Source organism: Lissotriton helveticus, chromosome 1_2 (assembly GCF_964261635.1).
Source record: "Lissotriton helveticus chromosome 1_2, aLisHel1.1, whole genome shotgun sequence".
NCBI classification, from domain to species: Eukaryota; Metazoa; Chordata; class Amphibia; order Caudata; family Salamandridae; genus Lissotriton; species Lissotriton helveticus.
In genome coordinates, this window is record NC_136058.1 from 390,369,405 (window position 1) to 390,396,072 (window position 26,668).

Consider the following 26,668-nt stretch of genomic DNA (forward strand, 5'->3'; position numbering starts at 1 on the left):
TGAGGCACAGGCCTCTGTGGGAGCCGCAAGGGTATGCCATGAGGTAATGGAAGAGGTTGAGCCGAAACCGGGTCAATAGAAAACAATCATGGATGCTTTTAAGCCCTAGAAGATAAGGTTCGGTGGTTGGTACAGTTTTTACCACAATGTACTTACGCACACTAGGCTTACACAGCTCATATTTCCCTCTCTAGCACAGCAGCTCTTTCTTAAAAAACACTCTTTGACCAGAGAAAATTCCCTCTTACAGAAGCGCTCAGGGTTAGCAAATAGTTCCTACCTACCCTGAAGAGGCCAACTCTTATATAGTGGAGCCATCGGATGCTTGAGACATGGTAAAGTGAAAGGTATTCCTGTAGGATGTCTTTGCTAAGTGTATTTTCTTAATTAGCCCAAATATTAAGCCACAAAGCCAGGGGACGGAAAGCCAGTACATCTGCTTCGTGGGACAGAAAGGCCCATCGCAGGAAAGAGTTTTCAGGACTTTGCACTGCCCCCACCCCAATGTGGCCCCATATCTCATTCCCATAACTAACCTTTGAGATATAATTGGCTTCATATATCTTCAAAAGAGCCCCTATTGGCTTCCCTCCTACTCTGCTGGCAAAGTTAAAAACAGCTGCACAAGCTTTCACTATATCCCCTTTCTCTCAAGTAAGCAAAGGGCACCAAATCAAGGAATCGTCAAACACAACTCCCAAATAGGAGAAAACATTGGTCAATGTCCGAATTTAAAAGTGAACTGCTTAGCTTTATGAGGTCCCACCTGCATAATGAACGATTCGGAATGATTAAACGAAAGGTTCAAGTCCTTCATAAAAAGGGCAAAAGATTTCAGAAGAAGTTGTAGGCACCTAGCTGTCCTCGCCCAAGGACTGCGTCGTCTGCGTACAGGAGGACTGGCAGGCTATGCTTGCCTACCTGGGGACAATCAGCATTTGTGGCCTAAAGGGCCTTCTCTAAGGAATTAATATATAGGTTAAAAAGAAAGGGTGCTAAAATGCACCCCTGACGCACCCCTCCCTTGATGTCAAGCTGACTAGACAATTTCAGATCCTTTGAATAGCGGACAACCGCAGTTGAATCACGGTGAAGATCCCTCAGAAATAAAATGATGGTACTGTCAATGCCAAAGGAGGACATCAACTGCCACAGCTTGGACCTATTGCCCCAGTGGAATGCTGAGGACAGGTCCATGAAGGCTAGGTATATGGGGCTGGAACGAGCCACAGTTTATTTATTCAGAACCATGCACAGGTTTAAACACTGTTCCACAGTGGAACGACCTGGGCGAAAGCTGTATTGAAGATCTGATTAAAAGTTGTTTTCATCAACCCATGATACAAGCGTACATGGTGATGGACAGAATGCAGAACAATGTCATACATTCACCCCAGTACAGAGAACTGGGCCTAAATCCATTGTTTTTTTGCTCATCATGCCATTCCAGTTTGAATCCAGCCATATGCAAATCAGTCTTGACCCTGTGCCCCATGGAAACAGTCCAGCCCGAACTGCCAAGCTAGGTTCTCCCTGGACTAGAAACACGCATCCATGGACCAGTTTCGGGCTTTCAGCCCCCATCAGCCTGGATAGCTTGATTCCAGAGGCATGGAGAGCACGGGACTTACGTCTCAGCATACCCGTCCCACTCCAGGGAAGACATGGCTTAGCAATTCGGGCTGGACTGTTCCCATGAGGCACAGGGTCAAGACTGATTTGCATATGGCCATGTCTGAACTGGGGTGGCTTGTTGAGCAAAATAACGATGGATTAAACCCAGATCTGTGACTGGGGGTGAATGTTTTGCCGTTGTGCAACATTCCGTTCATCATCTTGTGTGTTTTGCAAGATACAAGTGTGTCAAGTACCATGCGGCCCACCACCTTCACCACAGAGACCAGAAGAGAAATGTGCCTATAACAATAGGTACTGTACCGATCTCCCTTTTTAAATATAGGGACTATAATCGATAAAGCCCAAGAATCAACCTGGACTGCAGCATTGATAACAGCTGTGAGAACAGGCACCCAGGATTCTACGTGGGCGATGTAGAGATATGGCGGGATCTCATCTGGCGCGTGGGCCGAGCTTTTAGACAGACCCAGAATACCGGCTCTCACCTCTTGCGAGGTGAAAATAAGTTACGACTTGCCTTCCATCCTTTCTTGCCCCTCAGTTGGCGGGGTATCCTACTGGAAGATTCCCTCGAAATGATGTACCCAATTGTCCTCAGTGATATGGACATCCAGTAAATATGCATTATTTCCAGATAGAAATGGGCTGTTAATAATGCCCCAGAACTTTGAGCTATCACACAGTGTACTAGACTCTACTAAATCGATCCAGGCCTCCATCTGACCTCGGGTCACTCCCCACGCCGCACAGCTCCTCCTGGTGCCTGTGCCTCACTCCCACTGCCGCCGAGGGTTCGCCGCCCCTGGTTAACTGCTGCTTGGACTGCAAAACTCTTCTTTTTTTCTCCCATTGCCTCCTGTAACCTGCTTTTTCTCGCATTGCCTTCTGTAACCTGCTGTTTGTATTTCTGTACATTGTACTTTGTCTCCCCTTTTGCCTGCTAGGCGCGTCTTTCGCGCCACTGACCTCTGTGCCCCCCCTGCCCCCCGCTTCCCGCCGCTGCTCCCCTGCGGACCCGCCCCCTTTTTGCCTTCTGTCGCCCGTGCCCTCGCCCATTGGCCCCCCTGCTCCCGCCTCCCAGCTGCTCCTCCCTCCCACTTGGCCTCTTATGGAGGTCACCACGCGGCAGTGAATGTGACCTGACCTCGGGTCACTCCCCACACTGCACGGCTCCTCCTGGTGCCCGTGCCTCACTCCCGCTGCCGCCGAGGGTTCGCCGCCCCTGGTTAACTGCTGCTTGGACTGCAAAACTCTTCTTTTTTTCTCCCATTGCCTTCTGTAACCTACTTTTTCTCCCATTGCCTTCTGTAATCTGCTGTTTGTATTTCTGTACATTGTACTATGTCTCCCTTTTTGCCTGCTAGGCGCGTCTTTCGGGCCACTGACCTCTGTGCCCCCCCTGCCCCCGCTTCCCACCGCTGCTCCCCTGCGGACCCGCCCCCTTTTTGCCTTCTGTCGCCCGTGCCCTCGCCCATTGGCCCCCCTGCTCCCGCCTCCCAGCTGCTCCTCCCTCCCACTTGGCCTCTTATGGAGGTCACCACGCGGCAGTGAATGTGACCTGACCTCGGGTCACTCCCCACACTGCACGGCTCCTCCTGGTGCCCGTGCCTCACTCCCGCTGCCGCCGAGGGTTCGCCGCCCCTGGTTAACTGCTGCTTGGACTGCAAAACTCTTCTTTTTTTCTCCCATTGCCTTCTGTAACCTACTTTTTCTCCCATTGCCTTCTGTAATCTGCTGTTTGTATTTCTGTACATTGTACTATGTCTCCCTTTTTGCCTGCTAGGCGCTCCTTTCGACCACTGACCTCTGTGCCCCCCCTGCCCCCGCTTCCCACCGCTGCTCCCCCGCGGCCCGCCCCCTTTTTGCCTTTTGTCGCCCGTGCCCTCACCCATTGGCCCCCCTGGTCCCGCCTCCCAGCTGCTCCTCCCTCCCACTTCGCCTCTTATGGAGGTCACTGCGCGGAAGCGCAGTGGACGCGCGCAGTGGGCGGCCACTGGCGCGCCGAAGGCGTGCCAAAGGCAAGCCCATCTGCGCCCGTCCGCACCTGGACCGCGCCCAGCGCTAGAACCCCTGGCCCCAGCCGTTACCAGGGCACCCGACTGAGATACGACACCGCCACCCTCACCGCACTCAACACAGGACGACCTGCCGCCTGCCACCGAGCAACCCTGAGGCGCACCCACGGACCCTTCACCTGCCTAGCATGCAAATTCACCTGCCTCCGAACCTACATCCCGCCCACCGAACGCAGCAACGACAACAACAGCCACCTCAAGTGCATCCTCCTCAACACCCGCTCCGTCCACAAACACGCCGTCGAACTCTGGGATCTCCTTGATACAGCAGCACCAGACGTCGCCTTCCTCACGGAAACCTGGATGAACGCCTTCTCGGCCCCCGACATCACCATAGCCATCCCGGACGGCTACAAAATCACCCGTAAGGACCGCGTCAACAAAACCGGAGGAGGAATCGCCATCATCTACAGGAACACCATCAGCGTCACGACCAACGCAGACTACACACTCACCGCCGCCGAACAACTACACTTACAGGTCCACACCGACCCCCAGACCACCCTCAGAGGAATGCTCATCTACAGGCCCCCGGGCCCACGGACACAATTCAGCGAAACCATCGCCGACTTCATCAGCCCGCACGCTCCAAGCCTCACCAGAGTACATCCTCCTAGGGGACATGAACTTCCACCTGGAGAAAAACGACGACAACTACACCACCACCCTGCTGGACAACCTCGCCAACCTCGGACTCAAGCAACTGGTGGACACACCCACCCACCTCGCTGGCCACACGCTCGACCCCATCTTCTCCGCCAGCAACCACGTCTCCTTCAGCCACTCCACCAGACTACACTGGATCGACCACAGCTGCATCCACTTCACCTTCAAGAAGACGACATTCCACCATCACACACTACAGATCCCCCGCAGATGCTGGAGCAAAGTTACCACAGACCAGCTGACCACATCGCTGAGCCAGAACCCACCTGTCGACACCCCTGACACCAACGACGCAGCAGACAACCTCGCACAGTGGATCACCAACTGCGCCGACAACCTCGCTCCACTGAAGAAACCCCCAGGCAAGACCAGCAACAGAAAAACCTCATGGTTCACAGACGCCCTCAAAATCGCAAAGAAATCATGCCGAACCCTCGAAAAAACTTGGTGCCACAAACGGACATCAGACAGCATGAAAACCCTCAAGAGCGCCACCCGCGAATACCACCAGATGATCCGCACCACCAAAAGGACATCGTTCAAAGAGCGGCTGGACAACAACTCCCACAACAGCAAGGAACTCTTCAGCATCGTCAAAGAGCTCTCCAACCCCACCGCCAGCAACAACGACATCACACCGTCGCAAGACCTCTGCAACTCCCTCGCCACATTCTTCCACCGCAAGATTGCAGATATACACGACAGCTTCGGACCCCATACTCCGCCTCCAGCCATCAAACCAACGACCTCCACCACCAGCCTCAGCGAATGGACGCCCATCAGCACTGAAGACACCACCCGCGTCATGAACACCATCCACTCCGCCTCCACCTCCGACCCATGCTTTCATCATATCTTCAACAAAGCCGACACCATCATCGCACCCCACCTCCAGAACATCATTAACAGCTCTTTCACATCAGCCACCTTCCCTGAGAGCTGGAAACATGCATAAATCAACGCCCTTCTGAAGAAACCAACAGCGGACCCCAAAGACATCAAGAACTTCCGCCCCATATCTCTTCTCCCCTTCTCGGCTAAAGTCATCGAGAAGATCATCAATAAACAGCTGACTGCATTCCTCGAAGCAAAGAACTCGCTCGACCCATCCCAGTCCCGATTTCGAGCCAACCACAGCACCGAGACCTCCCTAATCGCAGCCACCGATGACATCAGGACCCTGATGGACAACGGTGAAACAGCCGCTCTCATCCTACTGGACCTCTCAGCAGCCTTTGATACCGTCTGCCACCGCACCCTAATAAACCGCCTCTACAACACTGGGATCCAAGGAAAGGCACTGGACTGGATCACATCGTTCATCTCCCACAGAACCCAGAGTGTCCGCCTCCCTCCCTTCTGCTCCGAGGCCACCAAGATCATCTGTGGCGTACCCCAGGGCTCCTCACTCAGCCCAACCCTCTTCAATATCTACATGAGCCCCCTCGCCACCATCGCACTCAAACACAACATCAACATCATCTCCTACGCCGACGACACCCAACTGATACTCTCCCTCACCAAAGACCCTCTCACCGCCAAAACGAACTTCCAGGACGGAATGTAAGATGTCACAGAACTGATGAAGCACAGCCGTCTGAAGCTCAACTCAGACAAAATGGAGGTCCTCATCCTCGGACAATCCCCATCCGCCTCGGACGACTCCTGGTGGCCCATGACGCTGGGCACCGCACCGACACCCACGGACCACGCAAGTAACCTGGGATTCATCCTGGACTCCACCCTCACGATGACAAGGCAAGTCAACGTAGTCTCATCCTCATGCTTCAACACCCTGCGCATGCTCCGAAAGATCTTCCGGTGGATCCCCACCAAAACCAGAAAGACGGTCACCCAGGCCTGCGTCACCAGCCGACTGGTCTACGGGAAGGTCTATATGCAGGAACCACAGGCAAACTTCAGAAACGCCTTCAGCGCCTACAGAACGCCTCCGCACAACTCATCCTCGACATCCCTCGCTACAACCACATATCCGCCCACCTGAAAAACCTGCACTGGCTCGCCGTCAGCAAGAGGATCACGTTCAGGCTGCTCACCCACGCACACAAAGCGCTCCACAACATGGGCCCCGAATACATCAACAACCGCCTCTCGTTCTACACCCCCACCCGCCAGCTCCGCTCCACCAGCCTCGCCCTCTCCACCGTCCCACAGATTCACAGAGCCACCACCGGAGGAAGATCGTTATCCTACCTGGCAGCCAAGACATGGAACTCCCTCCCCGCACACCTACGACTGACCCAGGACCATCTCACCTTCAGGAGACACCTCAAGACCTGGTTCTTCGAGCAGTAGCAGCACCCCCTCCCTTCAGTGCCTTGATACCCTCACGGGTGAGTAGCACGCTTTACAAATGTATTGATTGATCGATCTGCAGGGCGCGTTGCTAGAGCAGCATTATATGCTCTTCGTAGGCCTTTGACCACCACCCGGTCTCGGGGCTTAACACCCAAGGCCTGTCTCGGGTTCCTGGAAGCCTGGGAGCACGTGGACCTGGTGCTTACAGGCCCCACCCAAGGCCCGTAGTAACTTCCTTATGGCAGTAGACATGGATCCAAATGCACCCATTATGTCCTGAAGAATTTGCCTCATCATTGATACACCAGCCCCCCAGATCCCCCCCGCACACCTTGGTATGGCCGAGTGTTTGCGTCTTGCCTGTTAAGACACAAATGGGATTGTGGTCACTACATTCACTTGCCTGCACAGAAAAATCGGTAACCAGAGGGGGGTAGATACAAAGGTGAATTCAATAAAGGTCTCACACCCTCTCCCAATAATAGTGGGAGTAATGTCTCTTTTTCCCCGGAGGCAGCTTATTCATTACAGATGTTAGATCAAATTCAAGCAAGATGGAGTTAAGCTCAATACCCTGGGGAGTATGTTCCATGTGAAAGCCTGCTTGTTGTGCACAGCCCATAGCTTCCACTCCTCCTTGCCTGATGTCCCCACACATGAGTGTTAAAATCCCCTGTTAGAAAAATGTAGTGACAACTCTGACCTTTCAATATGCTATCCTGAAGTACAGACTCCAGCCGAGTTATATAGCCCTCATCCAGCTGTGTAACTCCAGCGTTGTAAAAGTTTACCAGAAGTAGCTTGCACTTTCCACTGGACAACAACATCACGTGTAAATTGGGAGAGACGTATAGTGAGGTAGCGGAGATGCCAAGGACAGCTAGAGAAACAAAGGTGATAAGCCCCCCTTGGCTCTCCCTGACCTGGACGGGGCAGCTAGAACAAAGAGGGTTTTATAGCCATCCGGGTGAAAATTATTGTCTACAGCCCATGTTTCCTGGAGGCATATCACATCAAAACTCTTAACAAGGGCCAACCATTCGGTGTTCTCAATCTTGCTCTCCAGCCCCGCGATATTACAAGAAAGAAATTTACACCCTCCATTCACACTTGATGCCTGTCCCTGGGGCGGTACATTTCCCTGGGATGCGGGTGCCACAGGGTCTGAGACCCCCACACATCGTCAATCGCAATCTTCCAATGAGCTCCGAGGAGTAAACCTATTTGTTGTGCCTACCCCTATAATCCCCTCTGTACGACCCCTATGGCCCACCTCTTGGAGCCCTTCGCTCTGGGACCATAATTGGTAATAATTGAGTCTGTAGAAGTATCCCAGCAGGATTGTCAAGATTGCTGAGTTCCAACACCTGTAGTGAGACTGGGCAACCATGCTTCCGATTCGGTTTACCATGACTGGATTGTTAAAATTGATGATAATACAGTCCCCCAGCCAGGATTTCTTGGTACTACCAACCCACTGTGTCCGGTGCACCATGAGAATTTGGTTTTTCACCCTAAGCCCAGGGGCAGTGTTGGAATTGAGCCAGTGCACCACCTTATTGTTCAGCTGGTAAAAGTCTAGGAGAATAGTTATTCAAGTACACGGGGGGCATAGCTTCTAACCTTCCCACCTATCATCGGAACTGTAAAATCTGCCCACTTTGAAACCCTGAGATTGCAGAGACTGAGAAGAAACTGGGTTCAGGGTGACCCCCGCCTCCCTCCAGTTAGCTGGACAGTCTTTAGGGTCAGTCCTGGGCATAATAGGGGGCGTTGTATCTCCTACCATGTGACTAGGCTGCTTCGTGATAGACACTGCTCTGTCTCCTGCCCCCGTGCCACTACCACTGGGACTGGAAATGTTGGTCGAGATCGTTGGGCTTGTAGGAGGGATACTTGTGGAGAGAAGGGTATTATCCCCTTGCAAGGAGGCGATCAGTGCAGGCAGGTTACTTTCCAGTGCAGAAAGTTGTAGTAGGATGGGGTCCAATTTAGTTCCAAGTGCTGACAGCAAGGCCGCTTTGAGCATGTCTAATGAAATATCATCCAGGTTAGGCACTCCTGGGTGGACTGCTGAAGATGACTTTGATCCAATGTTCTTTCTGCATTTTCAAGGGCCCCCAACCGAGGGGCGCTTCCTCTTAGTGCCTCCTTGGCCCAACCCATTGCCAGGGGTCATATCAGGGGCTGACCTAAAAATTGGCGACTGGGCACCGACTCATGTGACAACAACTGGTGTAAGGGGGGCGATACCCCCATCCTGGTCTTGAGGCACATCTTGAGGTATGTCCACCAAGCCTACTTGAGGGGACTGAGGCTGAGTATGGAAATCGGCATATGGAGCAACAGAAGAAACCACTAGGGACGGGTGGGAAGGTGAGCGAGATAATCGTCTAATAGCCAATTCAATCTTCTTGTCCAGAACCCCAGCAGCGTGCTACAAAAAGCGTTTATGTATGACTTTTATGTTTTTTTTTCATTTATAAAACCGAATAAAGTCTGTTGAATCCCCTAATGTTTAGAAGAAACATAGATTAGACGGTACTGGACCTTAAAGTAAGCCTTTTCTGCCTGCTATTGCTGCATTTGGTGAGCCACGTTTACACAGGAAGTACTTGACTGGTATGAAATACAATCTTTGGCATCACTATCTCCTTATGTCTTTAGTTTCTTATCTGTAAACACTTTGAGTGCTTGGTAACGGGCTCTGTTAAAGTACTGAGTGCTTTAAAAAATCCTTGAGAACCCCCCAACAAGGTGTTTAGTTCACTGAGTTGGGCATCACAAACCTCACCCATTTATTCCTGACTTGACCTCTTTGCCAAAAGATTGTGGTTGTGAACTCTCTATTAAAGGTCTGGGCAGCTCGCACTCAGTGGCATTTCCTTGATAAGAACAGTCCCGGTCTCACCATCACAGACAGTGACATCCACGTTGTGTAACAAACAAGATGGAATCTATAAAACCAGGAGATTTGTTTTTCAGCCTCTCCTTGTGACAAATTGTGTTCTCAAGATCTAACATTTGAAGTAAGTTTATGATAGAAAAACAGGACTGTAACCGTGGGTAGTCTTAGATGCATACTTCGTATCATCCCACTTGTACCATACAGCAAGCGGCAGCTAAACCGCCACCCAACTGATTGGCCATCTTTGAACACTGTAAAAACGTGCATGTACATGCTGGGGCTGCCAGCTGCATCACGCTTATGTTGTAGGTCTTCTCTGCCATGTTTTGTTAACCAGAAGCGCGGAGAGAAGCCACAATGATTTGTTTATTCTTGAGAAATCAAACGTGGAGTTTTGAAACTTCTAATAAATATATGAATCTTTTACTTATACTTTAAGTTATTTGACTCTAAGTTCCCTGACTTATTGTAACAAAATGTAAATTTTAGCTAGGACAAGTGGATACTGTCCTTATAGAATCCCTTTGGGATCGTAAAGAAGTGCTGCACTCCGCTCGACTTCCTGCAAAATCGTTTTTATAATGCTCTGCACTGAAAAACTAGGAAAGATTGCATCAAAGATGGCATTATGAACTTTGGCACCATATCTTGTATAGCGATCCTAATTTAATTCATTTTCCTAATTAGGTTACCCTGCCCCGTGGACAAAACATTGATGCACAGTTTTCCTCTCATCACGGCTGGGAAGTAAGTCTTAACATGCTTTCTACATTTGACTAGCCTCCAAATTTAAATAACATTAGTCTCAAACAAGGGCTTTTATTCCCATTCAGGGGCCTTTTTAGGTCTCGCTTAGGTAGCGCTTGCGCTGTCCCTTTGAGACATGCTGTATTCAGGATATGGGAGTGAAGCTCCACCCACTTTCTGCCCATCTTTTTAATTGTCTCCTGTTACTGTCATTTGTAAATGGTGGCTTTTCATTGGTCAATATAATGCACCCAGTATATGGAACGCACTCCCTAGAGACCTCCGATGCCACCGCTCCTTCTCCTGCTTCAAAGGGAACCTGTATTAGCAACAAAGAGTTGGCTCTAATCAGTTAGGCTGAGCACTTATATCTAAACAGCAAAAGGTAGTGCCTAAACTGATGCAGCTAGTCATACGTGATTTAAACTCACGAAGGAAGAAGTTACGTTTCCGCCCGGGATTTTGCTAGTTAATAGCGTTTTATTTGTTCACTTTTTAAGACAAATTTTTTTAAAGTTTTTACATGTTATATACAATAGGACACTACACCATTAAACTAAACAATATTATAACACTATAGATACTCATTCATACTAATCAGACATATCACAGTCGTTCAAAAGTACATACATCCATTCATACACAATCTGGAAAAAAGAGAAACAGAGGTTGCTCAATTAATCAATACATCAGATATGATACATCAATGCATATCAACCTGGAACAAAGTACACTTGGAATTAAATATAGAATCAATTATTCGATGAAAAACTTGTATATCAATGTGTACAAAACTTAAGTGCAGTATTTGTCAACACTTGGGTTTTAAAGAGCAGAGCAACACTTAATACAAGGGCCTACGTGTTTCGAATCCCAAACGAAGTCAGGGGGGTATTCTCCTCAGGGCCAATGGAATATCTAGAAAAGATGAGTAAAAAATAAAATAAAAATAAAAATGATAATATGGTCTCTATGTAAAGAAATTCATAGGTGACTCTGTAGAACTAAGTGAGTGAACCACCACCAACTCGAACAGCTTACCCCACTGGTCTACAAGGCGACTTGGAAGGTGAAGTGGAGCAGAGGTATCTGCAGGGGAAAGGGATATTTGAGTGAGGGGATGAAAATCATCAAACCGGCCAGCAAGTGTGTAAAGGAGAAAGAAAATCGCTGTACCTGTCTAATGCAGCTGGGAATCAGCAAACATGGAATGAATCTTTTTGGCAGGCGCAGACGGAATCTATGCGGGGAGACGGTCTCACTGGAAAGTAAAAAGTAGGGACTGGTAATACCCGTCCTATAACAGCCTTTGGGGGCCTAAGGTCATGACGGTTTTTCACAAGTGTCTTACCAAGCTGTGTAGCCCAGGAGTCCGTTGTGAGTATACGGATCCGGGAAGGTCGGGGACAGAGGGATCCTCGTCTAGTTTAATTGATAAGTCCTGCAAAACCAAAAGGGGATTACTTATCTACCCAATAAAAATTGAAAAAGATGGGCAGAAATAATCACATAGCATTCGCAAGGTGCCAATTCAATAGAACGCTCTATTGAAAAACGAATATGTATCACAATGGCGAGGTTAATTACCTGCACTGTGGCAGACGCTTGGCTTAGTGGGAAGACGGGAATTTAGACCCGTGAGTTGCCATCACGGGGGGAAGTCAATCCTAAGTGTAAAAGAGCAAAAAGATTTTTAATCGTGGCGCGAGAATTGTAAGGAGACAAGTAAACTGAAGAAACTACTAACATTTCTTACCTAATACAAAAATGATTGCGCGCCGCAATAGAGAGCCGACGTGTCGTTAGGGCGTTTAGACAGAACTAATCTCTCGCACATGCGCAGACCGGCCGGTGTCTGTCTCAGAAATGGACAGGCGAGCAGGTGGGATACTACTCGCCCGCACTTGCGCATCAACAAAATAAATGCAAGTGGAATTTAACATACTTATTGCCACACATGGCGGCGCAATTGGTATACAAAGCCCTTCGCTATCATGAAGGGAAAGGTGCTACTAAACAATATTTTGGCAAGAATAATCACCTTCGCGCACAAAAAGAGAGTGGACAGTTATTCGCAATGAGTGGTCAGATAATCGCAATGAACAGGGCTATGTCGTTTTTAGAGTTTGTAAATCTCTGACAATTCATTTAGGCCTATAACGGCCGTATTAAACTTGACTATAAGGAGCGCTTCTTTTTTGGATAGTTTGGCATCCCAGTCACCTCCTCGGGGATCGCGCTCAACCCTAGAGATGATAGTCCATTTTAGATCTTTGATTTGGTGGTTCAATCTATTCCAATGATTGACCAGGGGTGCTGATTCTACTCGATTTTTTAGTCTTGATTTGTGCTGTGAAATTCTTTGCCGAACCTCCTGATTCGTTTTACCGATATACAAGAGTCCGCAGGGGCAAAGGATGCCATAGACGACATATCTTGTCTTACAATTACTAAATGTCTCGTGTTTCCACGAGACACCTTCATGCTGAAATAGAGAACCCTCTATGGTCCTCTCGTAACATAGGCAGGTCCCACATTTATGGTGTCCTGTGATGGGATTAAGACCCATCATTTGTCGAATGGAAGGTGGGGCTTCCCTAGTAATTGCTGCTCTAACCACATAGTTGGCTATGCTTTTTTCTTTTTTGAAAGCAAAAAGTGGCGGTTTATTGAGGCCCTCGTCTAGATTTTTGACTAAGTGCCAATTTTGGTTTATTACTTTTTTTAGCTGGTTGGCATTGGGGCAGAATGTCGTGACACACACCTGTCGTTTTAACTGTGATTTGGTGCGTCGTTCAAGGAGCGTTTCCCTGGGGGTCCAACGTGCCCTTTTCATGCAATTTGATACCAGTTTTTTTGGGTACCCACGGTCACATAGCTTAGACATCAAATTTCTAGCATGGAACTTATAGTCATCATTATTTGTGCAATTTCTTCGTATCCGAAGAAATTGCCCTAGTGGGAGATTCTCTCTTAGACTCCTCGGGTGGTTGCTAGAAAATAAGAGGGCTTTATTCCGATCCGTTGGTTTAACAAAAAGGGAAGTGGATAGTTTGCCTTCAGTTGGAAAGACTTCCACATCCAAGAAGGATATTCTTTCTTTCGACAGTATCATGCTTCTCCTGTTTCAAAGGGAACCTGACACTCCTTCTCAACAAATACCTTACCACACACACCAACTGAACTAGGCTCCAATAGCTCACTCTCTCCATGACTCGACCGTTTGGGGTTGTTAGTTATTTGATTGTTTCAGCTGTCTAGTATGTCATTCATTTCTATAATTTATGCTGTTGCAAGGATCCTGCTCATACACAGAACTGTGCATAGAGACCTAGGATATCAGTGAATAGTGGTGTACCAGAAACTCACCTCAGTACCTAGAGAAACCCCAACCAGCTAGCATCAGTGTCACATTAGCTCTTCGTCCTATAGCAAAGCAACCAATGATTAGACAACCTAGAACACACTAATTAGTACAAACTCAGGAATGGTGGAAAGTGAGAACACTCTTTCGTTATACTCTCATACCAGTCTACAACAAGAGTAAAGAGGAGACATGGTAAAGTTAAAATATTTATTTTAACGATGTGATCTCAGGTGCAGTATCTTAGCCAACATAAGCAGACATATAATTAGAAATAATATTGTCAGCATTGTTACAATTCCATAAAACGCAAAGCATATTATAATGCTGGTGAAAATAGGTCGTATAGCACCTAGTTATAACACCCTCCCTATATAGGAACTATGTTTATAAACTAAAGAAGGTCTCTTAGGCTTGTATAGGGGACCCCATTACCTTTCCGCTCAGTAAGAGTAAATCACATCAGGATCAGCAAGTAGCTCTCTGCATCCCTGGAAACGGTAAATCTTCCAAGTGTGTAAAATCATGGCGGCTGTGGAATAATAAAGGTGCCAGAATCTTAGTTGGCTCACAGCTGCCTAATTGTTGTGTCTAAAAGCGTTCCTCGATCATGTGGAACAACATCTACCCTGTTATAATAACCTTGACGGCATCAGCATTCACTGTGCAGACTAGGGGCACGATGTAAGCCTAAAGATGTCGAAAACAAACCTTTTCTCATGTGTAGACCTTCACCTTATCTGTGCAAATATCCCACCACTATGAGATGACAAAATGTGTGCCTAAAAATCATCAAGAAAGATAGCTCGCATAAAGAGTGCGAATACAAATTTAGTTACGAGTTGCTTCTTTTTAGAGCTCTTAAAGAAGTGGTACGATATGTTCATGATGATTTTAAAGGAATTGTTGCTAAAAGAATCAGAATAAATAATTAAATCCTGCCTTATTTACACATAAAAAACATGGTACAAAAATAGAAGACCAGAAAGTGCCATATGCCTGAAAAGTGCAAATAGTGCTGTGCAAAAAAGAAGAAACTGTGAAAAGAGCAAATCGTCTCATTAGCAGCAAGGGGAGACCTCCTAGATTACTTAAGCCTAAGCAATCTTAAAGTGCAAATGTGCCAGTATTCACAAAAAAGAGCTCATAGAAATGTATACACGAATATTCATAATATATATATTTTCACTGAAAAAAAACATCGGTTTCCGGGACATTACAGTTAGTTGCACATTTCACTTGTGTAAAACCAGAGAAATTATACCGTTATAGTTAGTAGAGCTAACTATAACTCACGCCCCCGCAATGCACTGCTGACAACGTCACATATTACATCACTCATGACATGGTCAGTGACATTACTGATGACATCACTCATGACATCTCAAAAGACATTATCCAGTGACTGAGTGTTTCTAAAAAGTTGAAGAATGTTATATAAGTGTGCGTGGCTTAACTTTGATAAAGTTCACAAGAGAACGAAACGCGTCAGGACTGCCACTGCCAGAGATTAAACTACCTGTCTGCAGACCCCGTGAGTGCGACTCCGCTTCTTCAGTTCATGGAGAGTTTGGTGAAATATATATATTTATATCCATCAAACAAGTTGCCCTGCTGTGAGAACTCGCCATGAGTTGGACCTGAATTAATGACACCATGTTTGCTCCGTCCCAAGTTAATTTATTACGGCATCATCCTAATGCGTTTCAAGGCCTCCTGGCCTCTTCATCAGGATACAGATCTGGAAAACAGAAGAAGCTGCTGTTACAGTACTTATGCGTATCTGCAACATTTTTCACAGGTATGATCTTTAAAGGCATGCTGGTAACTGTAGTTCTCATTATAATAAGCAGAACAGTATTAACCCCTTTGGGCACTGTTAATCCAACACTACTTCACAGTCCATTAAAATACCCAAGCCAAAATTATTGAAAATGGAGATTGGAGCTGTTCAGCCACCCCCCAACCTCCAAACCTGAAAAGGCACCTGCTTATGTCCTATCAGACATCTGTGTCCGGATTTATTGGGAGTACTGTGTCTGCCTCAAACAGTATGTTAGGGTTCGATGTGTAAAGACACTAGCACTGCCATAGTACATGCACCATGGACACCCTCATCTCTCAAAGACCAAGTTTAGCGTGGTTGAAGAAGTTTGTCATCTTAAAAATGCTTAAAGTGGGAATGATTGCCAGGTAACTTTTACTCCGTTGGTTTGGGCATGCCTAGGAGTCATTCCCACGTAATAGCCTGTGCCGGCATAAATGAGGCTTCTGCAGGCACCCACTTCAGAACACCCCTAGACCTGAGGAAGAGCAGCCGAGGACAGGACCTCCTGTCTGTTATCTGAAAAAAGCCCTGGAGGACTGCATCTACTCCCTCTTGTACTCTGGACTAAGAAGTAGACTCGTAGGGTCATACGGCTGACCTCCTGTTCAACCTACAAGGATACAGAACACTAAATAGGCCTTTGCTGCAACTGTCCAGCTGACCAGTGGCATGGACTGGACTGGTCCCGGCTGTTGGTCCTTGACTGAGCCCATATGAGGCTCTAAGTGCTTCCCCAGAGGTCCTGGGTATCTATGGAAGTGCACTCCTATTATGGAAGAAGACTTAAAGGACTAAAGTCAAAAGGTAAAATCTTTGACCAGCACAAACCTGGTTGGTGTATCCGACCTGACTTCCATCGCGGTCACCATCAATTTACGCCTAGGTCTTCCGCAACAATGGAGTATCATTGGCACCTTGTGATTCTTGACACTATCGCTACTTAAAGCGTTGCAGTTCATATCTCATTCCCCTTATTAAGTTTTGTCATTTTAGTGTCAGTTTGTTCATTACATTTTACTTTATTTTTCTATTTCGGTTTGGGTTTATTATTGTTATGCATTTTGACTTTTACTGTTTTGGTTTCTGCATACATATTTTACATATTACCCTTATCCTGCCTGTTCCGTCCCTTAGGTTCCAGGGGGTTGACTCCAGGTTACTTTTAATGGCGTTGAAAATTCACTCTGACAGGGTTTGTGATTTTTCCTCTTTCACCACAAATAATAATTCAATTTCTTGCAGAAACTAGCGGAGAATTTTTAGAAATGATCTGCAAATGGGCAGTTGATAACCTACCAGTGTTGAAGCAATTGGAATATGGGCCGAGTATCGTGCGGCAACAGAACCTCTATAAAATTCAGTTGGGGAGATGAACCAAGCATCGCGCTTGAATGTCACAACTTTTTAAAACAAGGTAGTCAGGAAAGTGTGGCAGAATATATTGCAGCTCTCTGCATTTTGAGAATCCCAAGCAAATTTGAGAACAGAGTGGATGTATTTAGCAGACACGAGCCTGTTTTTAACTGTTTCTCAAAGAAGTTGCAGGAGAGATTTCTGAGCCGCAGGAACTCAACTCTCCCCGAGAGGTGAATATTCCTAAAAGCATAGAACGCTCCACGCTTTCATCTAGGACACTGACCTCTGAGGAGGGCGCATCACCTGTGAGTCGCATTCTTGGGACTGCTCTGGTTGTTTTGTGAATTCTAGAGGCAGAACAAAAAGGAATTGAGCTGGGAAAGCTCATTATGGCAGTTGTTACAGGTGTGGGTTTAAGGCACACTTGAAGTAATGGGAAATGCCCGGATCAAGGACAGTGTTGCAGTGTTGGGGCATTTTCAAACATTATGAGTGTATGCACTATTGGCACAATTGATGTTCATGAGGAAGAATGTCCCCAGAGGGAATAAATAAGTTTTAGCAATTGATTCCATAGTTCGTTCCACCTTCATGCAACAGGTAATGTGTCCCTTGTGTATCGTTCATGCTGGTACGGTGTTGTTAAATAAAATGGCGGATTCAGGACTACCCATCAAGATTTTGTGTGATGTAGCCTTTGATAAAGCTAGAGCTGTGAGAAACAGCTGACCAGCTCCAGTATAAATCCCCACACCTTAGGTGAGCAGGATATTGATATATATTTGATTACTTTGTTAGTCTGCTGGAATGCTTGGGTAAAAAGATTCCCTCAAAAATGTATGTAACTATCAATGGAAGGTAAGGGATGGGATGGCAGAATCAGACTAAGTCGGGATTCGCTATGAGGCCTGGTCCTGATAATCCAGCGGTTTTGAGTGACATGCCTTTATCGAATGTAGATTTTGAGGCCAAAGACATTAACCCTTTAAGTGCTGCCGTCGGCCAACGGTCGTCCCGGGCACTACCTCCCCAGTGCTGCGTGCGACCGTTGGACGTCCATTCAGCACTGGATAATGGACAGCGCAGCACTGGGGAGGTATATTTACGAAGCTCCTAAGGTGTTAAGAAAACTTTACTACATTCTCCTGATGTTTACCTAGTGGGAGCAGTGAATGGTTTGAGCATTGTATCATACTTAAAGCTCAGACAGTACCGCTCATTCATAGAGTGCACTCTGTTTTTCTGAGGGTAGAGAGTGAGCTTACTGCCCTCTTACATGATTTATGATGTCACCAATTCCTCTGAATGGTTTAACCAGTTTTTATTGTCCAGTAGAGGTCTGGAGGCATGCATCTTTTGAAGTTCACAGACCACAGCCCTTTGGACCTCGTCCTCATCCTCGGCTCCAACCCTTCAGCCTGGGACGACTCCTGGTGGCCTACGGCACTGGGAGCAGCCCCAACACCCACTGACCACGCACGCAACCTGGGAGGCATCCTCGACTCAACACTCTCCATGACCAAGCAAGTCAACGCAGTCTCCTCCTCCTGCTTCAACACCCTCCGCAAGTTCTACAGGTGGATCTCGACAGATACAAGAAGAACAGTCACCCAGGCCCTCGTCAATAGCAGACTCGACTATGGAAATGCCCTCTACGCGGGAGCCCCGGCCAAGCTCATCAAACGACTGCAACGCATTCAAAACGCCTCTGCATCGATGATGCTTGACGTACCATGCCACAGCCACATCCGCCCCACCCGAGAAACCTGCACTGGCTCCCCGTCAACAAGAGGATTTCCTTCAAGCTCCTCATCCACGCACACAAGACCGGCCCAGTCTACCTCAACAGACGACTCTTATTCAACATCCCCAAACGCCAGCTCCGCTCCGCTGACCTCACCACCGTCCCTCGCATCAGAAGAACAACCCCCTCGCCGCCACGACCTGGAACACCCTCCCACTGAGCCTATGACAGACCCAAGACCTGCTGACCTTCAGGAGGATACTCAAGACCTGGCTGTTTGACCAGTAGCGCCCCCCCTCTATTTTGCCCCCAGCACCTTGAGACCCTCACGGGTAAGTAGTGCGCTCTACAAATTCTTGATTGATTGATGGATTTGGATTGAACCCTTAATTGTGTCAGTCAGGCCTCTGTAAGGTTGCTAAGGCTATTTTTAAAATTACTGCTTTGGTATCAAATTAGTACACAGGGGCCGAAACTACAGGGCTGGTTGCTTATCTAGAAAGCCATTTTTGGGTAGTTTGGGTGACGAGGATTTGGATGTTCATGAATGTTTGTGGTAGCGGTGTTAGACGCTGTCCATGATGCTTGTGCTGACCCAGGAGTGGTGCAAGTTAACAAGGACTTCATAGATGGTCTCCCCTGGGACTGGTGCTTAAGTGCTGAGATGTTTGGGTGTGCTCAGGTGGTGGCAGAGCTAGCTGTGCCTCTGGGTATGGTTATGAGACCCGATTCTTTTGTTCTACTTGGTAAGCCGACACCGTGCTTGTTGAATATTTACCCAATGTGAGTGGTGAGATCCGCATTGCTGGTCTGCCTGAAGTTGTGATGCTGCTGACAGTAGCGTGTACGCTAAAAGCAATGGCGTGACTGGTGGAACTATAAAGCCAAATAAGAGAAAGTTATCTTCCGACACCACAGTCTGCGTGACTTAGACCAGTAACACTGAAGACTCTGAGACTCACAGCAGTAATTTCTCCTTTCAGAGCGTTATTGCTGCAGATGGAGTGAAGCCAAGAAATAAGCACATTACTAAGGTATTTGTATTAACTGTGTTCGAGGCATGTGGGCTGCTGAATTCATATCTATTGCCTAGTGTTGGGTCCGGATGATTGCACATTGTTGTCCTGGAAGAGTCTTCGAAGTATCACGAGATAGGTGGCTCCTCCCCTGGACTACAGTGCGCATGGGCATCGACTCCATCCCCAGATTGTTTTTTTCCGCCATTGGGTTCGGATACATATTTGTTCCCTCAAGTTCGGAATATATATAAAACTTTCTTTTTGGCCAAAAGGCCTTTAGTATATCGTCAGTATTGTCTTGTGATCGGTGCCCGAGTCTGTTTCAACTCAGTTTCCGAGTCGAACATCCAGGGGAGTCGCGTGACTTCTCGGCGCTGAAGGCCCGGTCAACGCCAGAGGCTTATCAACGACACATCATGGAACGGAGCCCGTTCAAGAGGTGCCCCGTATGTAATTCGAAATATCCTCATATCGACGTCCATCCGGTGTGCAACAAGTGCCTGTCGCCAGATCACGATGAAGCAAGCTGTATGGCTTGTTCTCGTTTCCGATCCAAGAAGACGATACGACTTCGGCGCGCAGCGCGCCAGGAGGCCCAGCAGACGGCACCTGACCCGGTGAACATTTTCGATACCGAAGAGGATGAGGGAGTCGAGCAGGAAGTTCGGGAGTCTGATCCTGCATCGGAGAACGACTCCAACTACGACGCAGATGTCGAGATGGTCGATTTTTTCAACGTCGTCAACGAGGGAGGAGACGACGATGTGGTCTTTGGGGCCGGAGAAGATAGCTCAGGCGAGGAGCTAGGCCCAACCGTCGATACGGGGGGCGATAGACTTAATAAGGCTCAGGTCGAGGGATCGCCACATGGCCTTACCCAAGATCTTATAATGGGTTCCACAGCCTTGCCTCAAGGCCCGGCTTCGGACACTTCTAAGGAGCCACAAGTTGGGAAATCGAAACCGAAAGAGAAAGCATCGGTGTCTACGCAATCGAAAGCACTGGAGGCGGCATCGAAACCGAAAGTGCGTATTGTGTTGGTCGGCTCGAAGTCCTCGGAACTATCGGCGCCGAAAAAGCTTAAAGGTGTCATCGACCCGGTGAGGTCGCTAACGGGTGTCGACCCAAAGACTGTAACAAACAAAAAACAGGTCAAGGACGTCGACCCGAGAAAGTCGGCGCCAAAAAGCATCGACACAGACAAAGGACTCGGACCGCAGAAGGTTCTCGATCCTACACGTCGGACGGACAAGGCCAAAAGCGCTACAACCCTCGAGTCCACGCCTGGCGTTGGATCGAAGGAACCTGTCAAGTCGACGCAGCGTCCGCCTCCTTCTCGAAGCAGGTGTTGGAGTCGTTGAAGCGAATTAAGGAGAAGACTTCCACTGTCGGTCCGAAGGATACTTCTCCATCGACGCCAGCTGCTAAAAGTCGCCGGCGCCCATCCAGTTCACGCTGCCGCCGAAAGTGGTGCCTAAGGCCTTCGCCCCTAAGACGACCGTCGAAGGGTCTAAGCAGGCGTCAGCGGCACAGAAGACCGGACCCGGGTTAGTGGTCGCAAAGCATCGACAACCCCCGCTTCAAGAGCAGCCGGAACAGTTCATTGACGCCGACACTGGTAGACTTTCAATTTACAAACGAAAGATCACCCCGGAACAGCCAAAGGAGTCCTATAAAATCCCATTAAAAAAGAAGAAGGATTCCCCTACTTCACCCGTTCTTGTCGAACCGATATCTCCACGTGGCAAAGACACTGCTCCTATCTCGCCCACTTATTCAGATGGGGAGACAGGGGGAGGTGACGATGAGGAGTACAACTACCCTCTAGACACTGATCCTGAAGATCACAATGAACCCTGGGCAGACGCTGCTGACCCAGGAGATCCACACACTGCCCCAGACAGTAAGGTGTATGCTGTAAAAACCTCGCCTACTGAAGACTCGGCGGCTTTTAATGCGCTTATTGATTGGGCAGCCAAAAATCATGATGTCCAGCTCCATGCTGACCCAATTGAAGTGGATTTTCTGTTTGACACCTTTTCCACCTCTGAAAAAACTGTCAAGACCCCAGAATTGAGAAGAAGTACAAACCGGCGCCTGGGGACCCTACATACATCAAGGGCCAGTTGCCGTTGGACTCTAGTTGTTTCCAATGCCCGGAAGAGGGTAAATTCACAAACAACGGGTGATGCTCCTCCCCCTGACAAAGAATCGAAAGTGCTAGAAGCATCAGGGAAAAGGGTAGCAGCTCAAGCGGCCAATGTCTGGCGCATTTCAAACACTCAGGCGCTCTTAGCCAGATATGACAGGGCCCATTATGACACACTTGAGACCCTGTTACAACACTTGCCAGATGAATATAAGGAAGCAGCAGAGATGCTTGTACAGGAAGGGAAGCTTATTTCCAATGTTTCTATCAAGTGTGCATTGGACGCAGCGGACACCGCTGCCAGAGCCATTAATACAAGTGTGATGTTACGGCGACATGCCTGGCTGAGAATCTCCGGGTTCAAGCCAGAGATACAAACCACCATACTAAATAAGCCTGTAAACCCTGATCACTTATTTGGACCTGAGGTGGACACCACCTTAGAAAAAATCAAAAAAGACACTGAAACTGCGAAATCTATGGGAGCTCTCCAGTCGCAGCAGTTCAGGGGTGGTTCTTTTAGTCGCTCACACAATAGAGGAGTTTCCAGAGGCCAGCTGTCTCAGCAAACACAGTACAATAAAGGTGGCGATCAAAGCACATACACCAAACAAAGTATTGGTGGATATCGTGGAAACAGCGTCAAGGGCAGAGGTCGTGGAAACAACAGCTCCAGATCCTCCGCCGCTACCAAACAGTGACGCCTTGTCACTGCCCCCCGACCATACAACACCGGTCGGGGGGAGACTCCAACAGTTCCTGCCGGTCTGGAAGTCCATCACCACAGACAGGTGGGTCACAAAGCTTATCCAGTACGGTTATTGTCTGGAGTTAATATCCACTCCACCCAACATACCCCCAAGACACCGTCCTATGTCCACAGAGCATTTGCACTTATTGCAGCAGGAGGTACTCGTCATGCTGCAAAAAGGGGCAATCGAGCTCGTGCCTATGGAGGAAAGGGGCACAGGAGTGTACTCCCTGTACTTCTTGATACCAAAAAAGGACTGGTCCCTCAGACCCATACTGGACCTAAGACCCCTAAACCAGTACATTCTATCGGAACACTTTCACATGCTAACATTGCAGCAGGTTCTGCCGTTGCTCAGTCAGGGAGATTTCCTCGCAACATTAGATCTGAAGGATGCATACTTTCATATTCCGCTACACCCGTCACACAAAAAATACCTCAGGTTCACCATTCAGGATCAACATTACCAATTCAAAGTCCTCCCTTTCGGAATGACAACAGCACCCAGGGTGTTTACGAAATGCCTGGCGACAGTGGCTGCACACCTACGGAGACAAAACATTCTTGTATACCCTTATCTGGACGACTGGCTTATCCAAGCAAAGTCGGGCCAGCAGTGTGCGCACACATGTCCCACACCATTCACCTTCTTCACGATCTGGGATTCTCACTGAATTACCCAAAGTCACACCTTCAGCCCGCCCACATACGGCAGTATCTGGGCGCGACAATAGACACTCTGGCAGCCATAGCACAGCCAAATTCAGTGAGGATCAACAGCATTCAATTGCTACTACAAAAATTCAGACCGCAACACTCGCTTCCGGCAAGAGTGTTCATGCAGTTGATAGGCATGATGGCCTCCTGCATCTTCATAGTCCCGCACGCGAGACTACATATGCGTCCGCTTCAGGAGTGCTTAGCACGTCAGTGGAATCAGGGTCACGGACAGTTAAAAGACCTAGTGTTGGTGACCGGTCGTGCATACAACTCTCTGCATTGGTGGAATCCACAAAACCTTTGCAAGAGCCGACCGTTCCAGGAGCCTGTGCCACAGATTATTCTGACAACCGACGCATCTCTCCAGGGATGGGGAGCTCATGTACTCCACTACACAGTGCAGGGACTATGGACGACGCAGCAAAAGAAGATGCACATCAACCTCCTAGAACTGATGGCTATCTTCATGGCGATGAAAGCATTCAGAGTACATCTGTGCAACAAGGTCGTGTTGATCCGGACGGACAACATGACGGCCATGTACTACATTCAAAAGCAGGGAGGTACACACTCTCCACAGTTGTCTCATCTGGCTCAGAGCATGTGGAAGTGGGCCATTCAAAGGAACATCTTCCTCATGGCAGAACACCTCCCAGGCAAGGACAATCAGATGGCGGACCTGCTCAGCAGGTACAGCCACCAGATGCACGAGTGGGAGATACATCCATCAGTACTCCACCCGTATTTTCAGCAGTAGGGTCGTCCAGAGATAGACCTCTTCGCCACAAAGGAAAACGCCAAATGCCAAAGCTTTGCCGACAGGTTTCCACACCCACAGTCGCAGGGCAATGCGATATGGATGAACTGGTCAGGCATATTTGCATACGCTTTTCCCCCAGCACCTCTAATACCGCTGGTGGCACGCAAGCTGAAGCAACACTCGATGACACTCATCCTGGTTGCTCCAACGTGGGCACGCCAACCATGGTACACCACGTTTCTAGAACTATCCGTGGTACCGCATCAAAAGGCTGCACCTCACACCCAGGCTTTTGACGCAGAGCCATGGCGACATTCAGCATCCAGATCCGCAACAGCTCAACCTGGCGATCTGGCTCCTGAGGTCTTAGAATTTGGCTACCTTAACTTGCCTCCCGAATGTATGACTATCATAATAGAGGCAAGAAAGCCCACCACCAGAGCATGTTATGCGGCAAAATGGAAGCGGTTTGTCATTTATTGTGCAGACCACAACATCAACCCGCTAGACGCATCTACTCACGACATCATTTGTTATCTGTTACATCTATACAAATGCAATCTAGCCTATGCTTCCATTCGTATACACTTGTCCGCAATAGCAGCTTATCTACAAAACAGGCAGCATCTCTCACTCTTCAGGGTGCCTGCCATTAAGGCTTTTCTGGAGGGACTCAACCAAGTTATTCCTCCCTGGACCCCACCAGCTCCTGAATGGAACCTTAATGTGGTCCTCACCAGGCTGATGGGTCCACCCTTTGAGCCTCTGCACTCATGCGAGATCCAGTTCCTAACGTGGAAGGTGGCTTTTCTAATAGCGATAACATCGTGAGCTCCAGGCACTAACTATCCAAGAGCCATTCATACAGATTCACTCCAACAGGGTGGTGCTTCGCACCAACCCTAAGTTTCTTCCTAAAGTGGTTTCACAGTTCCATATCAATCAAACTATAGAACTGCCTGTGTTCTTCCAAAATCCTGAGTCAGTGGCGGAGAGAATGCTCCACACACTAGACGTCAAGAGAGCTCTAATGTATTACATAGATAGGACCAAAGTTTTTCGGAAAACAAAAAAAATGTTTGTTGCCTTTTCGCCACAGCACAAGGGCAACCCCATTTCCAAAGCAGGTATAGCCAGGTGGATCGTTAAGTGCATTCAGATTTGCTATCAAAAAGCCAAGCGCACATTAACGGTTCCTCCAAGGGCCCACTCCACGCGTAAGTTGGGGGCCTCCATGGCTTTCCTTGGAAATATTCCTTTAGAAGACATATGTAGAGCAGCCACATGGTCTACCTACCACACACACATTTACTAAACACTACTGTGTAGATGTGCACTCCAAACAGCAGGCAGCTGTAGGGCAGGCTGTTCTAAAAACACTTTTTCAAACTGCTGCAGCTGGCACAGGCGGCCGCCGATAATGGAGGGACTGCTTTGTATTCTATGCAATAGATAGGAATTCAGCAGCCCACATACCTCGAACCGAATATGCTACTTACCAGTATGCATCTGTTCTTGGCATGTAGGGCTGCTGACATTCATATCGCCCACCCTCCTCCCCGGCGCCTGTAGCGGCTGCAGCGCTTGCATTTACTCTTAGCATGGTCATCACTCACAGCGTTACACTCCATCTTTGCCACAATGGCTAAAAACAATCTGGGGATGGAGTCGATGCCCATGCACACTGTAGTCCAGGGGAGGAGCCACCTATCTCGTGATACTTCGAAGACTCTTCCAGGACAACAATGTGCAATCATCCGGACCCAACACTAGGCGGCGATCTATGCAATAGATATGAATGTCAGCAGCCCTACATGCCAAGAACAGATGCATACTGGTAAGTAGCATATTCGTTCTCTTTTGCAGCATTTGGAAATGCATTTTCTAGTGTTGTTGCTTTTTGTTTAATTTTTTTTCTTGTAGGCTGTTTCCTTTGGTTTAAACGGAAAGATGTTGTAGTGTGTGACCTTAATGCTGCAGTTTGCATTTCATTACCATCATTTGCTTACCCTGCAGAATCTCCAGGGTGCAGGTTTGCTGTTCCAGACTTCTTTCTTCAGCTTCTGGGCAGTTGTCACTCTGTAGCGATCTGTGGTCCTGTTTCTCTGCTTTTCTTGTAGTAGCTCTTATCAGAGCTTCATCCATCCGCCAACGATAATAAGATGCCAGGCATCACCTAGCACACAACACAGACTATGTTGGGCTGCGTCCATCAGCTTGGCGCAGTTAGAGCGAGGATAAAGTTCTCGGATCTATCAGACTGTGAATGTAACCTAAGGGGTTAAGATGAAATGAAGAGCTTACCTCCTTCCTGAGTGGCTCCAGACTGCTGTTTGCAGACCCCGTAGCTGGCTGCACCCTGGAGTATGTATGTATAATTCAGATTATGTTGGAAGTAACCTGCAATATAGTGGCAGGCAGCACCCTGCCAATAAGTAGGATTTCTGAAAGTATTTTATTTCCTGACACAATAATGGAGATAGTCTTTTAACTGGCAGAATAACAACACTGACCATACATTTCCTGGCACTGTCATTAAAATGACGTACACATTAGGAATGGCATTTTGTTCTGCTGGAATAATAACACATGTTATCTTGCACTCTATGATGTTGCATGGATTT

At 48.1% G+C, this 26,668-nt stretch overlaps 1 long non-coding RNA gene across 1 annotated transcript in view; it reads right to left on the reverse strand.

Annotated features, from left to right (window-relative positions):
• Positions 1-26,668, reverse strand: part of LOC144806271 (uncharacterized) — a 589,459-nt gene that overhangs the window by 71,992 nt on the left and 490,799 nt on the right. The window contains exon 3 of the long non-coding RNA XR_013605749.1: positions 15,237-15,458. This is a non-coding gene — a long non-coding RNA (uncharacterized LOC144806271). The remainder of the gene's footprint in view (positions 1-15,236; positions 15,459-26,668) is intronic.